Here is a 15,035-nt window from a genome sequence, read left to right as displayed (position 1 = left end):
AATGATAAGTTATCATGTTGTAAATTTTGCATTTACCCCCTCCTAGTAAATTCAGAATTTACAACATGATAATGACCTTCTATCATGGTTTTATAAATAAATCCACCAACTTGGCATTTCTAATGACTTGCGTTCATTTTTTTTAAATTTAAAATAACTGTTTTTTTATTTCATGAATCAAATCCTTATTGACATAACTATGTTGTAAAATTCAATTGTGGGACATAGTTTCCACTGCTTTATAAAACACTTTTGCAAATCTCTTAATTTGTATATTTCTATGTAGAAACAGAAATGTACACGTACAAGAAGTCATTTTGTTTTAATGCAGCATTACATCAGTCGAACTTTATAGAGACTTCTTCAGTATTTTTTTTTAAAGTAAAATGCGTTCTATACGTATGTGAAACATGTATAACGTAATATAAACTTCCAAAGCAAATGCCATGAAAGATTTGATTTTGTATCAGAAATCTCTCTAACGTGTACGTACCTACAGTCCCATCTTTTCACGATCAGGTATGTGAGCTAATTTGTAATATCTACAGTGACAGTATTAAAAATACTTAAGTAGATATTATGGCTCAGTGTGATAACTTTCAGATAAAGCTGCACTGTACTGAAGTGAATACCATAATTAACTGAGTTACTTTCATTTATAATTATAGGAACCAAACTGAGAGCTAATAATTCGTATTCAGACATGTCAGCGGCAAATCGGTAGTTTTGTTTATAAATGTTGAAACAATTTAATACCCCAAACGCAACTTTATTTTTTAAATCGTGTGAGACACATCGAAATAATGGTGAATAAAGACGTTTTTTATTTTGTGCAAAAATGTCCTTTGCTGTCATTTAGCTTTGAAACAATAGATTTAGTTCAGCTCATGATTTGACAGCTCCGATTTTCAGGAACGTACCGAATATGTGGTTTGTGAACCTTGTATCTAAATCAGCTTGTCTAATCGAACTTTTAATATTGCAAAACTCCTTTATAATGTAAGCTTGAAAAGTACAAGAAAACAATGAAAACTTACTAACTGACACAGATTAATGAAAAGAAAGTTTAAACCGTAATCGTGTTTAAATAAAGGAAGATAAATAAAAGGAAAATGTGCCTAAAATGTACGACAGTTCTCTTCCTCGGTCTCAAAACATTTGACGAAGTTGGAACCGATCAGGAGTGTCGGGATAAAGGAGTGTTTCTGGTCCGCTTAGACCCTGTCCATTTATTTTTACTTTCCTGTGCAATGTAAATTTCATCCCCCACCCCTCCCCCGGTTTTCAACCACTAAATTGCAATAAATTCTTTCAACGATTTTCTTAACGTTATGTGCCTGAAGTTTCCTGTCGTCTTATCACATATGGATCTCTGACAGATAAGAAATGACAACCTACTTAGTATATATATATATATATATATATATATATATATATATATATATATATATATATATATATATATATATATATATATATTACCATTAAAGTCTTTTTCTAGTAAAATATCCAAGTATGAAACAGATGTGTCAGACTCTGTGGTATCTTTTATTTCAAGCAGGTTCTTGTCTGGGAGATTGTTGTAATGAGCATAGAGCAGCCTGGAGGTTCCCTGTCACCTGTTGACAGATCCCCAGAATCTGCCAGGATATGTCTCTGTATCGAAAATGTATAAGCTGTCCCTGATCATAGTGAACTAGGGTATTTAGATCATCTAGAGCTGTTTGTGCTCTCATTGTGTCTACATGTCTGTAGCACAAGGTCTCTAGCATGTATAACAGTATAAAATGTGGGACATGTAATCCAGGGATATTGTTCTGTACAACAGACTGTTGTTCTGGCATGAATTCACTGATGTAATGGATTCTATTGTTAGGTTTGACTGTCCATGCTACAGCCTGTCTCATCTTTGTAGACCAGGACTGTCCCCCTACAGCCTCAATATACATCTCTGTATCTACACCTGTCCTATACATCATATATGGCTGTGCTAACTTGACCTTGGTCATGTCTGAAATAGACAAAGCTTCCATGTATCTAAGTGTTTTATTAGAATACATAGCTATGTACAGCGGGTCAGTAATAAAACCAAACTTAGCTGCTAATTTCAGCATGTGACGGGAGATTTTGTCAGCTCTATACCTAAGTTTGTTTTCGTTTGTATAAGTTTCCATGTATAATAAAAAAAGCTGTTTGCTGAAGGACAGAAGCTGTAAGTCTCTGTAGCATAAGTTCTTGATACTGTGTCAGGAGGGGTAAACCTATCATAAGTTCTATTACATGTAGATATCTCATACCTCTTTGTATGTTCAATAAGCGTAATGAATTATAGCAGTATATTTCACCATATAGGTTTATATCAAACTCAGTCTCAGAAATCAAAGCATCTTCATCTGTACAGATGGAGAGTCTGGGTTATGGAGGACATTTGTAATATAAGACCTAATGGAGGGACTGTGTAGCAGGAACGCTAAGCCCTTTTCATACAACCCATACCGTCTCATAAATAATTGATGTTGTGCTTCTCCATGTATTTTGCTCAGAAACATGTTATTATCTGGAATGAAAAAGTTAGGACAGACCCTCTCATACACCCATTTGAGGATGAGTTTAAAACAGACCCAGAAACCCCCCAAGAGGTTTTGTGGACACCAGTGAAGTATTGTTTTTTGTTGAATCACCCAGAAAACTGCTGCCTTCATGTGATAGGAACACAATAACTTATCATCATCACCTACTCCATTGTTAATTATTTCTTTTAAGAACAATTTAAGCAAGCCGTAAGTTAAGAATTGACAGTGGTTCATTGCATACACGACTTTTTGTTCTGCAAGAGAGAAAGAATTCTCCATTCGTGGTCTTCATGACTTTCTAGCTTACGACCTATGGCTACAAAGTGACCACCCATTTTTGACTAAATCGTTAACAACATGAGGCTGGGGCCATGAGTGACATCTGTCTATCAATGTAGCTATATAGAGGCAGAGGGAGGCCAAAAGTAGCAAACAAAACAGTGTGCGTTATCATATTTTATTGTTTGAAATGTTCCACTGGCGCAGGGTCCATGTGGAATGGAGTTACTTACTGATTCAAAACACACGATTAGTATGTATTTAGATGTAGATATATAATGTCTGTTATTCATTCTAACAAAAGCTGTCCGTATTCTTATGTTCATGCTTGGTGACAGTAAAAATAACAAAGTAAATCCTGGTGGACTATCAGAACAGTCACAGAGGATCAGTGTTTGTCTGTGTGTGTTGTAATACTGAGACTGAGATAATTCCCAGATCACACGGTGATTATTTAAGAAATAAAGTCCGCGTTATCGTGAATGTTGCAGGATAACCTCCGAGGTCGAGAAATGTTGTCTGAAATATAAAAGCCGAGGCGTTAGCCGAGGCTTTTATATTTCAGACAACATTTCGAGACCGAGGAGGTTATCCTGCATCATTCACGACAACAAGGACTTTATTTCTATTCTACTAACGGCTCTAAAATACAGTTGATCGTTTTCTCTATAGAGAAACGAATTAGGTCATCATGTCGCAATTTCGCTGTTCCATTTAACACCAGAGGGTCAATTGATTGCATAAAATGCAGACGATTTCAGCTTTTGTTGGATTAAAAATATCCTTTAATTATTTATAAATTTGCTTGTAACATATACTGATTAATTTTTATGAATGAAAAATAACAAAACCAGTTGTCTATTTCATTGATTTATCAGTAAAATCACGGGAGTGTAAATGTTGTGTGGAGGTCCGTAGAACAGCCCCACTTGGCTATAAAAACGGATATTTATCAGCTGTTTCAGGCAATACACACGTTTAGACTGCGTAAGACGACACATCGATGTGGTCTAAATAAGTATTAGATTATACAGTGAAATATTTATTTCAACTGTACAGATTTGACATGTGTTCCTGATCTGATAATTTTTTGATGACGTTCGTGATTTATTGGAGAATAATGTCCGCGGCATGTCTTTGATCTCGGCAATAATCGTAGTAGAATTGGCCAGAACATATAGTCTAAATCTGATCCTTCCAGTCTGAATCCTTCTTTTTGACTTCCACTCACTATCAAATTGTATCCATCACTTGTAATTACTTGATTTCTCATCATCCCACTGATGTCCGCCACATCTCTCCTCATGGCCACCAGTGGTGAGGTCCCCACTTTACGACACAGTCCCACAAACACTGACTCTGATATATGTTGTATGGCTTTGTTACTGGCAAGAATTAAAAGGGAATAAATGCCTATTTAAAAGTAATCATCATCATTTATTTAATTCATATTTTACTTTTAAAAGTTTGTTGTAAAATCTCTATTTAAATAAAATAGTATTTTATGCATAATTTAATTTTCTCAACTTATTTAATTATTAATGGAGGAAGCTAACTATAGGAATATTGTTTTATGTAATGCGTTATATACTATAAACTACGAAAGCCCAGAAGGCTCATTCGAGATTCGAGTTTCGAAATACGAGATTCGAGATTCGAAATTCGAGTTTCCAGATTCAAGATCCAAAATAACCAATCAAAAGGCGGATTCAATATTTGATTACTCCCCTTTATGAAGTTTTTACTATTAAGAAATCACTGAATATATTGATAAGAAATGGCCATTTGCTTAAATAATAATACAAGAAAAAATGTTATATGTATCAAAACAAAATAGAAATGAATTTTGGGTAACGTTTTGAAAAATATATATATAATCTTATTTCCCTCATTAAACAAAACAATAGATACATATATAGAATATTATATGGTCTTATCGTTGAAATGCGAAATAAGTATGTCGATAAATTATTTAGTATGCACATTGATGAGGGAAAAAATTATTATTGATATGAAATACTAAGGATCGTCTTTACACTGCACAGTAATTTAATTATGGATACATTTCATTATAACTAAGGGTGAACTTGTGTAGTTAGACTGATCAACTATTTGATATGAAATAAAATAAATTCCAGTCCTTAACTGAGAACTTAATTTTTATGTATTTCTCCTATTGGGAAACAGTGGTGTATATTCCCTTCGGCTAATGTGTACGCTAATGTGAAGTCAAAGATTTCACCTAAAGCACATCATTGCCGAATTGCGGATAGACAAGGAGGGAGTCGCCCCCTCTCAACAGAAAGGGGGGGGGGGGTCGGAGGACCACTTTCTGCGATCTTGGAGACATCTATCATTACATTTCAATTTTAGATTTAACCAGCTATAAAAATCAAAAGTTTTGTATACTGTAAAAATTGGATAGGCATAAAAGTGTGGATTGCTAAAAATACTTTTATTGCATTTGATGAAAAAATATTCTATTAACTGGTAAAAAAAAAAAAACAAGATTTATGATCAACTTTACCCCATTTTTCAACCAAATACATGTATAAATAAATATTTTTTTTACATCAAGAAAATGATGTGTAGGCTACAGCCTTTTTGCCTATATGGAATATACACCATTGGGAAAGCGAACGCAATTTTTCTTTATCACTACTACGATGTCTTTCAAGATTTCCTGTGTACACTAAAAAGGCATACATAACAAAGTAATTTTAATACGTACTCCTTTAGGCTATGATTTTTTCAAAGTCCTAAAGGTGTATGGAGGGTCCATTGTTTTAATTTGTTAAAATAATTACATGTAATTTTTTTTCATTATTAAATACTTTTATATCTTTTTTTCTCTATAGCCATTACATCATGTATTGAAACTTGTGTATTGATTGCGAGACCCGAGCGGTTTCCCAATAAATTTTTATCGAGTATATAATTATTTTGCCCATGCATCGCAAGATTGACACTGAATGTTGATAAACGAACATTTGTCTACTGTTGTAGTAAAATAAACAACATAGCCATAGGACCCTGGGCATGTATCTCTCCCTCCCCCCCCCCCCCGCCTCCACATTCCCCTTATATTTTTTTTTATCGATATAATTTACTGTAGAAAACATAGCAACTTTATGCTTGTGTCTTTCAAAAATAACGTCTTATAACCGTGATAACCCCTGTTGTTTTTTATTTGGGAGGGGGGGGCTTTACAGTGATTTTTTTTATTTTATTATTTCCTACGGGCCTGCATGAACAAAGAGAAATCATTATCTTTATTAAGCATGTATATTTCATCAGCATTCCGTACAAACTTGGTCACTGGTCACTTTCTAACACCTTGTCACAAACTATATCCACTTTTAAACTCGTATTGGTCACTGGTCACTTTCTAAGACCTTGTCCTGACCTAAGTCGATAAAAAAAGGGTACCAACTGTTCCTTTGCCATGCGCTCGGCACTTTGAAGTGAAAGTTGCGGGTCCTTAGGATGAGACCTTAAAAATCGAGGTCCAGTGTCGCGACAGGCGTTGGCACGATAAAGATCCCTCACTGCTCAATGGCCCTGAGCGCCGAGTAAAGATCAAAATTTGAAGCCCTTCGCCGTTATAGGGTGACCTATTTATCTCTATATTAGGGGAAAATTCTCGAATGGGACGTAAAACAACATACAATCAATCAATCTAATACCTTGTCACAAACTATATCCACTTTGAAACCAAATCATGCTACCCCTATCCCTGCAGGAGTGGGTGGGTGAATGATCTGAACTTTATCAAAACTGAAATGATTTCTTTTTTCTAGCCAAAGTCTTCAGCGATGATGCCCATAGGCCTATAGGCTTCTTGTTTACCAATACATTTGTACAAATCATAGAGGAAAAATATATGATTCATAAGTCTAAAGAAAGTTGCAATCATTGCCAAAAAACCCCAAGATAATTGAATGTAGCAGCGTTAACTCAATGCCCACAGAAATCAAACTTTTAACTGGAAATCTCTAGAGTTAAAATTCAGATCTTGAGTTATATCCTACTTTATTACATGTCACATTTTCATAATGCTTAACAAAATGACCTTTCATACAGTTTATATATTAAAGAAAATAGTTAAAACTACACCATTAAAAATTATACACTTTCCGTCTTTTGATTTTTAGTTTTAATTTCATTGTTCTTTAATCAGTCATTGCACAATGAACCTTTCTTATGAGCTTCATGAGCTATAAGTTTATAGGTTATGTGTTACATACCTTGTGACCATGAGCTGATCACTGATTGGTTAATCATATTTTGATGACTGATTGGTCAATTATGTTATGGTCAATAATTGATCTTTAAACTTATCTTTTTCTTTCTACACTTAAAGATTACTTTACACAGACTTTAAATATCATTTATCAATTATTCTACATTCCACACAAGAAATGTCTTCAAGTTTAAGATGTATTAATGATAATGTTTAAAAACGGACATTATGGAATAACAATAATCTATTATATTTAAATCAACAATTAATGAAATTTTAAACAATAGTATTACCAGTTATAATATCAACAGATTACTAGCTATCATTAAAAATAAAGTCAACGATTGACTTAGGAGGAACAAGACTGACTACAGACGACAAAGTTTTTCCAATGGACAAGAAGAGGCCATTTCTAAATTTCTTCAAGTTCTCAACCGCTGAAGATGCACAAACAGACTTACAAAGACGAAGGCCTACTTTAAAACACTATAAATTTATCTTGTCCTCAGTCCTAATCGATAATCTTCTGTGTGTTCGACATCCATCGTTTTATTTAAGGCCTGAAATAAATGGGAATCTAGATCGAATTCAAAAAAATGGTTACCATCTACAGTAAAACATTCTTAAACCTAAGTGATTTTTTGTCTGTATTGTTTTGAATGTGTAAAGAGCTAATCAGATACAGTGTAGGGAACTAATTTTGATACAAAAACCAGCATAAGCAAATTGAACCTCAGCATCCAGTTAGCATCAGAATTAGTATTTAAAATACAGCATTGCCAGGATCACCATCAGCAAGCAAAGAATAGAACTAGCATAACTAGTATTGTCTTACTTAAAATCAGAAATGACCTACTAGCATCAGAAAATCAATGAGGTTATATTCAGTAAAAATTGAAATCAGAAAAGAAAACTGGTTAAATTAATCAAATTATGAATATATACTGAAATATTAAGATCGAATGATTATATAAGGCACATTTATTGCTTTAAACTGCAATGCTGAAATTCCATTATCTACTTCCGGTAGCATAATGCTACTTCCGATAGCATTGACCTAAATAAAAAAAAAGGCAAAGGAAGCAGCAAGATAAGGATAACTAGCATTAAATCAGCAAGCAAAGGAACATTTAAATCAGCATCGATGCTGTAATAAAATTAATCCCCTGCACTGTATAATATGAGTGAATCATGATTATTTGTCCCTGGAACTTTGCTACTGTAATAAAGTTGATTCTACTGTTTAATTTTAATTCTAGTGGTGCTTTTTTTTTTATTAAATCATGTCTAGAAAATTGTCTGAATTTGAATATGAAATGGAAAAATATTGTATTGGGATTTTTCTATGAAGAAAACAAAACTACTATTTCACTCAATTATTTATTATCTTACATAGCTTTTTTTATATATAAGATAAAAATGAAACTGATATATGAAAACAAAGAAGAAAATATAAATGATATTATATACTATGTAAAGACAAACCTGATGTATCAATATGAGATCTATAAAAGATTGGATGTTAACTTTACATATAAATTGTTTTATGATATTTCTATAGCTTTGTAATAATAATAATAATAATAATAATATAGTCTGACTATCTGAAGGGGTCTGTCCTTCAGTAGTGCTGCCATGTTGGGGTACTTATTATGGACTTTGTAAGAAGAAGGATGTTCCCCACTGGCAACGGGACTTAATTCTTTAGAAATCAATTATTAATTCTAACAAATTGTTGTATATTTTTTTTTCTCTATATATAATGAAAATGTTGTTATTCAGATTTTAAAAATATTAGTGATGCATGTTTATGCTTATATGTATATGACACATCTTTAATATAATATATCCAATCCAATGAGCCCCTGGTACCACAGGTGAGGATTAGCCGGGAAATATCCTAGGATGTGTTATCCCAGTTCCTGTTGTATTTTTGAAAATAAAGAACGGAGAAAAAAACTTTTAAAAAATTTAATCATGATTATATTGTGTTATTGAAGAGGTATGTAAAGGAATGTTAGCTAGTTTTGAAAGGGGTACATAAGTGACCAGTTAGGCCAGAGTGTTCAGATTAGGGAGCGGTAGCAACTTCAGCCAGATGTCATGTTCTTACTGGTCCTAGACGTTCTAGTGTTGGTGAATATTTCAGTCATAATGACTGTTAAGCAGGTAGCCATTGGAATAAAGAAGGGATGTTAGACTTGTATATCTATTTTCCCTGTCTCTCTTGTTCAGTTTGTAAATTTGCATGTATGTTTATTTTGTTTTAGTTTTTTTTTTCTATGTTCTTTTTTTAATTTTTCAATTAAATTTGATTTTGTTGTTATTTAAATATATAATATTTTCGGTGCCAGGGGTGTGTTTGGCACATTTTTTTGACAGTTTAAAGTCATGTGTGACGAGAACCAACATTATGGATGGCCATGCAGGTGTTGAATGGTAAATGTTTTGAAGAGAGGGACGTAGTACGTTTGTATCAAACGGGAGGGTGAGACCATCGGGTCTGGAGCCCCTCATTAGAGAATTGAATCCTATGGAGAGGGTAGTCAATTGTCCGCTTGCTTTGTTGTCGAAGTGGGCAGATTAGCATGTGGTGGCGAACCCTTTCAGAATGACGCGTGTGAATAAATGTTATATGTGAACTAACTTTAAGAAAGCAATTTTCAAAACCAGTATTCCGAAATTATTTTGAATAAATCCACTAAAGTTGAACTTTTTCTAATTTCAAATAAAGTAACAGTTATCTTAAATGATTGTATTCAATATGCTCTGTGAGACACAAGAAGCATGTTTTACTGCATAATCAATATTGCTTGAACAGTTTACTGCACAGCGTGGACTTCCTTTAAATGGAATTATATTGCTTTGAAAAAGTGTAATATCCTCTAATTTTTGGGAGGCAATTATTAGGTCTTTCCACCTTTCTGTGGAAAGACCTATTGAAATTGTTCTGTTTATTATTATTATTATTATTATTATTTTTCCGCCGAATTTTTTTTTGTTTCATAAGTTATCGAAAAGATTTAAAGTCCATAAGAATGTACTTCGAAAAAGATTTTTGCAGTTGACCCTGCGTATATGAACTTTGACCCCTCAAGAAGTTATAACCCCTTTCGCAATAAAAGCTTGTTATCGCTACTCCTTCGAAACCTTAAACTTTAGAGATACGAAACCTTCACTAATGTCTTCGACTAATTTAGTAGACTCTTCAATCTTTTCAGAGCGAAAGGTTGCATGAACCCCTTTAATTAGTTATTGCCCCTGAAAGTTTTTGATGGTTACGAATAATTTTTTTTTAAACGATTAATCGTAGAGACATGGGACCAATGGCATTGGATATCTCAACCTTTGACCTTGAAATTTATATAGAGGTCAAAGGTCAAGGTCATTCAAACTATGAGAAAATTAGCTTTTTTAATATCTCTTTTGTCTTTCAACATATACTGAATATCTTTGCATCTTTAATATGTCCTTCTAAAACTATTTCAAAGATTTCATTCTTGTCCCCCGAGCTTGACCCCTTCAAAAGTTGTCACCCCTTTTGCAACAAAACTTTGTTATCGCTACTCCTCCGAAACCGTAAACCGTAGAGATTCCAAACCTTCATCAGTGTCTTCGACTCATTTAGTACTCTCTTCATTCTATCATTGCGAAAGCATTCTTTGGTCCCTTGTATGAGTTACTGCCCCTGAAAGTTTATGCTACTTACATTTAATGAACTTTTTTTTAAAACGGTGTATCTTAGAGACATTTGACCAACTGCATCGCAATATTTGACCTTTGACCTTGAAATATAGGTCAAGGTCAAAGATCAAGGTCATTTAAAAACATAAGAAATTCCTTATATATGTGTAAAATATAGCAACTCACCAAATGACCTTGAACTTTGACCTTGACCTTTGACCTTGACTTTGGGACAAATAAAAAAGTAAGGACATGCATTCAGCTCCAGTATCAGGTAAAAACTTAGAAAGTAAAGATTTCTTGGTTTTTTTGTTGTTTTTTTTTTTTTTGTAATGACCTTGACCTTTGACCTTGACCCAAAGGTTACAATAAGGCTTAAGGATGTGGAAGTAGTTACAATTCTTAGTTTAAAAGAGGCATAAAATAAATAATTCACCCCCCCCCTTCTTAAAAAAAAAAATCACATCAACCACAACGTAGAATATTACTCTAGAATTCAAACCAGACCTCGGATCGACACCAAATTCGGTTTAAAATGTAGTATTGACCTCAGAGAAACTTTCTGGAGAGTTTTACGGTGAGTCTTATAAGTTTATAAAAGTCATGAAGTTTCACGGCAAAAACTACAAGTTCTGTTGTGTTTGAAATTTAAGTGCAGGTGAACGAAGAAATGATCTAAACCTTTTATCGGCTATTTCCTCAGATGTCGTTAGTAGCATTCAATTCTCCTGATATGATACGATATTTTAATATCAAGCATTCTCTCTTTCTTTTACATTTGGAATTTATTTGATTTTTATTTAGAATTAATCAGTTTCCAGAAATAGCGATTTTCGGTATATAAAAAAACAATTCTCGCTTTCATTGTCGTGTTTCCCTTCTAAAGATGCATGCTGGGAGTTTAATTTGTGCTACACATATTTAATTTAACCCAAAGAAATGCTTATTTAAATGTTTCATATTTATTTCAGGATATTCAGTCAGAAATGTTAAAATCCGAACCCGATCTTTTAAGCTTACAACAAAGCTATTTACAAAAAATTCATCATGCTCACAATATCGATGAACCGGGCTACAGTCCATTAATACATTTTCATTAGGGAACAGTGTTAACATTTTCTCATGCAGCCCGTCCCTTGTTATTTTATATACTGCTTGCAAGTTCAGGAACTATTTCCTTTTACGGAACTTCTTTCTTCCCCTACCGATTCTAAAAATACGCTTGCATTTCTTCTATAGTCTTAAACAATTAACTTATGTATGTTATCGAATGCGTAGCCGAATGGTTAGCGCACCTACCTTTCAATCCAAGGGTTTTGAGTTCGAGCCCAGCTGGAGGAGCATATTTTTTTTTTTTCATTTTTTGCATTTTTCTTCTTTTTTTTTCAGCTCAGATGACACGGAAACACTTAAAAAGGTGGAAAGGCCTCTAATTGTTCTCTGAACAATTAATTTACTAGTTCGGACGTAATATGCACCTAAAGAAACATTTAACATGTATCAGAAAAAAAATCGTAAATAAGCCATACATTTGATAATGTTGGCGAAACATAAACCGGGAAAATGTAATAAACAGAAAATTCAATGTTTCGTAGTTGGATAAGGAAGTTATTTCACAAGTGAAACAGGATTTTTTTAAAAAAAAATATTTTATATTTACACAAGTGAGCACTGTTACACGACTGAAATAACTTCCGGATCTAACTACAAAACATTGAATTTCTTCTATATATCTCTTTTTCTGTTTTTTTTTTTCACTCGTGCTGTTTAAATAAATCACAATTGTGTTATGTTCCTTGTTTCCCCTCACTCCCCTGCCCCTCCATCCCTTTTCTCAAATGTATTTTGTTAACATTTATTTTCACCACAAACATCAGTTTAAAAAAAGATAATCCATATTTAAATTAAGTAGAATTTTCATTTTTACATTGTATAAAAGGAAACACAAGACAAAGAAGCCAACTCAAAACACTACATGTACGTACTTGACGTACACTTTAATCTGCCGCTCAATGATTCTGCTTTATCTTATTCAGTGCGTCATTACGTGGTTGCGGTGGAAACAGGAACTGAGGAGAATTCTGGGACAGACACCACAGTTCACATCACACTATTCGGGACTTTGGGTGACACAGGCAGGCGCTACCTGATCAACAACAATGAACAAAAAAAGAAATTCAGGACTGGAAAAGTTCGATTTTTTTCTATTTCAGAGACATTAAAAGAGTTCTGGAGAATTACATACATTTAACAACTTTGTAATATCTTTTTAGGTGGACACATTCATTGTTGAAGCTGTAGATCTAGGGCGCCTGGAAAACATTATAATAGGGCATGATGGGAAGGGTGCAGAGGCTGCATGGTTTCTGGAGAAAGTTTCTGTAAAAGAGGGAGTTGATGCCAAACACAAATATATCTTCACATGTAACAGGTAAACAGTCCAGTTTCCAGTGGGTACAGGAGAAAAAGAGATACAGTCCTGTACAAAAATATTCCTTGTATAGTAATGGAGTGTCAATATGTTTATTGATAACAAGTCATTTTGTGTACCACTGATATTGAATTCCATTTACAGCTGGTTACAGGATGAAGAGGACTATGGTATTGTGGAGGTTGAGCTTTACATGGACAGGATGGAGAAGGAAAACGATAACTTACAGAAACAAAACCTGAATACTGTTGCCTGGGAGGACTCAGAGAGGGAAGGAGGGGAACAGGGGAGGGAAGAGCGGATTAAGGAGGACATGAGGAGTATAGAGGGTGAGGGAATAAAAGAGGATGAAGTGACTGATACAACCAAGGAAGAGGAGATTAAGCAGGGTAAAAAGAATATACAGGGTGAGGGAGTAACTGAGGACACAAACAAGACTGAGGATGATAAATCTGGAATTAAGGACATGAGGAGTATAGAGGGAATAAATGAGGATGAAGTGACTGATACAAGCAAGGAAGAGGGGATTAAGGAGGACATGAGGAGTATAGAGGGTCAGGGAATAAAAGAGGATGAAGTGACTGATACAGGCAAGGAAGAGGCGATTAAGGAGGCCATGAGGAGTATAGACGGTGAGGGAAAGAAAGAGGATGAAGTGACTGATACAAACAAGGAAGAGGTGATTAAGGAGGACATGAGGAGTATAGAGGGTGAGGGAATAAAAGAGGATGAAGTGACTGATACAAACAAGGAAGAAGAGATTAAGGAGGTTATAGAGAGTATACTGGGTGAGGGAGTGACTGAGGACACAAACAAGCTTGAGGACCAGAATACCAACAATAAATCTGGAATTAAGGACAAAACAGAAAGTAGAAATAAAAATAATATACCAGAGAACAATGATGTAGACATGAATAAAAATGAAAGTGAGGACATATACAAAACAGAAAGTGGAAATCAGAATAAAATCACTGAGGACAATGATATAGACAATGATAAAAGAAATGAGGACACAAGCAAAGCCAAAAATGACCAAAGTGATGTTACTGAGGACAGCAATGTAGAAAATAAAACAGAAAGTGAGGACACAAACAAAACTGAAAGTGAGGACACACACAAAACTGATAGTGAGGACACAAACAAACCTGAAAGTGAGGACCAGAATAAAGCCACTGAGGATAAAAGTTGAGACAATGAAGAAGGATATGATCTGTTTCTATAGTAGCATGTAATCCTCTGGTTCTATGTATGCACTTCACTATGCAATCCTTTGTTCTATGTCACAATACTTAGCAAACACTAGTGCCAAATGATATTTCTGTCATGTCCATTACACCAGAGTTCAATCCTTCAGAAACATCAACTTGCCATGGTTATATTCACAATTAAATTTTTATTTTTCATTTTATGAGTAACAGTTTTTGTATATCAACATCTTCCTGTGATAATCAAAATGAATGAGACTGGAGTTTTTTAAAATCATTTTCTGATTTATATTTTTATACAATATTTTATTAACTGTGACCACCAATCTACTTTTAGTATTGTTGACATCAATCTACTTTTATTTCCTGTGTAAAATTATTGGTCATTTTTATTTTAATAACCTTGTATGTCACATATATTTAATAAAGTTTAGAAATAGGAATGTTTAAGGTGATTTTATTTCAATGTTTTTAACGTATTTTGAGTAAAAACAATATACATGTATTAACCACATGTTAACCATTATACTAATAAATTTCACATTTATTTATATCAAAAAACTTTTATTATTTAGAAGCTGGTATGTCAGAGGCAGTTGTTTGTAGTATTATTTCTGCTT

This window comes from Saccostrea echinata, unplaced genomic scaffold (assembly GCF_033153115.1).
Source record: "Saccostrea echinata isolate AGI-Se365-2 ecotype Australia unplaced genomic scaffold, CSIRO_AGI_Sech_v1 ptg000060l, whole genome shotgun sequence".
Classification (NCBI taxonomy): domain Eukaryota; kingdom Metazoa; phylum Mollusca; class Bivalvia; order Ostreida; family Ostreidae; genus Saccostrea; species Saccostrea echinata.
Note: the sequence above shows the minus strand (reverse complement) of the source record.